This window comes from Coptis chinensis, chromosome 9 (assembly GCF_015680905.1).
Source record: "Coptis chinensis isolate HL-2020 chromosome 9, ASM1568090v1, whole genome shotgun sequence".
In the NCBI taxonomy this organism is placed as follows: domain Eukaryota; kingdom Viridiplantae; phylum Streptophyta; class Magnoliopsida; order Ranunculales; family Ranunculaceae; genus Coptis; species Coptis chinensis.
In genome coordinates, this window is record NC_141464.1 from 6,138,101 (window position 1) to 6,142,763 (window position 4,663).

Consider the following 4,663-nt stretch of genomic DNA (forward strand, 5'->3'; position numbering starts at 1 on the left):
TATGTACACCCATGCACAAGCGTCCAAGCGCCCGCGCCCAAGCCCCCAAGGTACCCACGCCAATGCACAAGCGTCCATATCCAAGCATCCAAGCGTCGAAGCGCCCAAGCGCCCGCATCCAAGCGTCCAAGCACCTACTTCCAAGCGCTCACACCCAAGGCGTCCATGCCCAAGCATCCAAGCGCCTGAGGCCAAGGCGTCCACGTCAAAGCGCCCAAGTGCCCCACGCCCATGCACAAGCGTCCACGTCCAAGCACCCAAGCGCTCGCTGATAATCTAATAAAATTGAATATAATTCTACTCTGAATAAATAATGAATATCAAACGGAAGTAAAACTAAAACTTTATCGTATACTATTTATCAAATATTTCAACTCTCGATACTATTGAAGTAGAGTTGGAATAGAAGATTTATTCCACTCCTAGTTCTTTAGCATTCAAGTTTTCTACGACTATCAATCCTACCAAAGTCAATGAGAGTTTTATGAATTATACTACGATGCAATTTATACTAACAAGATAATGGGATTCAACTACGAAATACTACAGAATACTAAAGTTTGAATCTAGAATAAGAATTAGGGGGGAATTGAATCCACCTTGAATCCAACTTAATAAACTAGCATAGATTGTTGTAATCCAATTCTTACGTTCTTACGGTAAGAATTGGTCGTTCTAATCCCTAATTATACATGGCATTTCTACCAATTCATAACTAGCATGTGAGGAAATCCAACCCATTCTTATGGCGAATCAACGATCTTCTAGAGTGAAATAGACTCTTACAACGATTCTACATTATACAATCAAGTTTTCATCAAGGTTTCATCAAACCCCTCTAATGGAGGTTTAGCCTTGATTTATCAAATTATAATTTTCATATGAATTAAAACTAGACATCATAAAAAGATTGGGAATTTGCTTATTTAAACTCAAATGGAAACTACTCATGCAATAATTGATTTAAACTAATAATGACAAATAAGTAAATCTAAGAATTAAAGTTAATAATTAATGGAAAATGAAATTAGATTATTAAGAACTAAATATTTTATTGATCTAACAAATAAATAACAATCATTCAATATTGAAATTAAAACAAGAATAACAACTAATTAATTAATTGAAAAACTAGATCTAGAACTAAGCTTTAATGGCTACTCTCTATCCTAACCTAATTGATACTTAAGAGCTAAGTCTTGTGTGTGGAAAATGGAGGAGGCCAGATCCACATTTTCGTGCATGGGCTGAGGGTCCATGTTTTGGGCCGGAAAATTGAGCCCAAAGCCCAATTTCTTCAGTCCACAGGGCCCTTTTCACCTGGCTTTGACTTCAATAGGCTTTTCGTCCACTTATGCTTCTCTGATTTGGTCAAGGTTTGGACCTTTGGAAAGCTCTTTTCGAGCCAGTCGTTTCGACGAAAGGTACTCCCAATTCCGAGGCCTGAGTCCAAAGATACGGTATTCGGAAGTTCTGCTGACTTATGTGTACTATTTCTGCCCGCGTTGACTCTGACTTTTCAGCTTCTGACCGGGCTTTACAAAGGCTTTTTCTCCTTGAATCTTGGCCTTTAGTCACAGAACTTCTTAGCAACCAACCCTTGTTCCTTTATATCGCCAAAGTGGTACATTTCTGCACATAATTGACTTCAATGCCTGAAATACATAAAAGCACATAATTAGCATTAACTCTTATTTATTACTCGCATAATTGGTCTAAAAGTATTATTATTAAGGGGTTAAAACTACAGTTTAGGGCTCTTATCAAACCACCCCCAAATAGCATTTTGCTTGTCCTCAAACAAATATGAGAAATTAGCATAAGTGACCAAAATGGAGTTCTAACTAATCTCGTTTCGTAGAGTGTGATTGCATTGACCATATGCAACAAGGCCTTAAACCACTAGGAATTTCCTAGTGGATGAGTTATAGCCTCGTGAGAGTTTTCCAGTGAAGGTACTCACAAACTTCATCTATACTACAACGACTCAGAAATAAAACTATTGTTTCCTTATCTATGGCTCAATTATCTATACATCTCACTAGCATGAATCTGAGAATAATCAAGTGAAACCTAAGCTAATATATGCATAATAATCAATCATCTATGAATAAACATATATACAATGATAGTAATACTATGAGATGAACTAGCGAGGTCCGTTTAAAACTTCGAATAACGTCCTTAAGTAGGTCCTCACATAAATGTCAAGACAAAACCACTTTCGGATTTTTCGCTCCAAGTTTTGCTACTCCAGTGTGCAGTGGGCACACTTTATCTTACAAACTCAATGACACACAAGGAAGCCAGAGTCAATCAAACACATCTGCCACTTACTATCACACTAACCTATTCCTAATTAAGCTAGAGGTCTTTATTAGGTGTTGCGGGGATTAGGAGATGGTTTGAGAAGGAAGGTAATAGATATTCAAAAGGACAAGTCACGAGATAATAGATGCTTCATATTATGCAACTAGAGAAACCCTTGTTCTTTACTTTTGCTTCTACACTTTGTTTCTATCCTTAGACATATAATTTTTTTCTTTGGCTTTTGACTCCTTGATTATATTTTTGGAGTTCTAACTCTTTATTTTCTTTTATTATTTTATTTTTTTTATTTGGATGGAAACTTACTTTTTCTCATGCAGGCGACTAATGAATTCTTGATTTCAACAGTTCTTCTCTTTTCTATTCTTCATCTTTATTCTCAGACTTATTCAAAGAATTGGGTAGGTTGATTTTTTTTTTATTTTTTTTTATTTTTATTTTTATTTTTATTTTTATTTATTTTTTTTTTTGTAACAGGGTAAAGGATTTGTAGTTTATGAAAGGCTAAAGAAAGGCTCAGAGGGGTGACTAGCGGAAAATAATTCATAGGTTTGAATTTACGGCTATATCGATCCAAAGAGGGCCTAAATTCTCGCTTAGGATGTGGTATAGTAATCAAGCAAGTGGACGTGTGATTTCTCTATCCGGAATTTACTTCTCCCTTGTATCATTTCTCAAATGTTCACTCATGTAAGGCTTCAGCCTATATTCTCACAGGATTTGTAGAATAAGTACTTTAGCCTAGATTTCAGAAACTTACTACCAACAATCATAGATACTCATGTAAGATATTTATAGATAGATGCGATGATTATTACCTACATATTAGCCTAAGTTTCTAAAAACTATTGTAATGTAAAAGCTACGTGAGATTTCTAGATTATCAAGGGCCTAGAGAAGGAAACAATACCAATATTCCTAAGGGTATAACATAACTTTTTATTAATATTTTTTTTAAAATTTTTGAATTTTTAACTAGAAAACAAATGCATATTATACATATCTATATCCTAATAGATGCCTTAATTACACGTGTTTCTATGCCCCCAAACAAGAAGCATGCTTTGTCCTCAAAGTATTTAAATAAATAGGTTAGAGAAATACCATTGAAGCGGCGTGAAATTCGGACCATCTGCAAAACAAGGTTAAACATACTAATATAGAAAAGAAAAAGCGACGCAACTCTATAAGAGTTCCACCCGTAATGGGGTTAATGAGAAATAAATTGCTTGGGACATAAGCAGACACTAACTGAAATAAAAACTAACCTTAACTCCTTTTTACTCATTTTCCTCCTCATCTTTAATAAAGAAATGAGGTTCCTTCGCATCCTGCCACGCCATGGTAATTTGCCAGGCTTCACACCACTTATCGTCTACTATAGCTAACCTGTCAAGCGCCACTTGGTCGGATGGGGTATAAGGCGCAACCTAATGAGGTTGTATCCTCCACCCTTGCCAAGTCATTGCACGGAATGATCGAATAATATAATTGGTGGGTCTCACAATGTCGACCCCAACCCAATCTGTGAAACGGGCACAAAAAACAGGGAAGAAACATAGCATTATACGACAAATTAAAACAGGCATAAGAAGGTACTCATGCCTCTTGCTATGGGCTCGAGCTAAACTAGACATTAGGGTCTTGGGAATATCATAGAGTGTATGTCCCCCAGCTAAAGTAAGGAAAATATCCCAAGTTTCGTCATTAACAGAAGAATAACGCCATTCCCCTCTAATGTTTAGCATGATCCAAAACATAACAGTGCGCACGTTCATAGACAGGCTACCATTGGCGACATTATAATCCCCTTGGTCCTCTATCCTAAAGATTCCTGCCCCGTAATGCTCATGCAAATCATCATAGTTATACATGTACATATTATCTACCAAATAGGCCCATGAGTCTTGTATTTCGGTCGGCATAGCAAGTCCAAGCATTAAGGCTAGCAAGAACCTGGAAATTTCCATTGGTTCATCCCCGATGGTAGTGTTCTCCATCTGGTCTACCAAATAACTTACAATTATCATAAAAATAAGATGTAAGTGCAGGAGAATAGAGTTCATCGGGACTTACCAATAGTGGCTCCTCGACTGCTAGAATGATCACTTTGCGAAACCACGCACCATAGGTGTCACTTTGGAACAAGTCTTCAAAAAAGATTGTTCGGTATTATCTGAGGAATGTCATCCCCATAAACTTCGCTGGAATAGCTGCAAATGATCTGGAACAACCCACAAAAATAGGATTTTTCGTTGCAGGGGGTTAGGGGCGGGTTGCGCTCAACCTATGCGAGATGGTGGGGGTGTGCTCGAAGAATTTTGAGTTCCAGCGG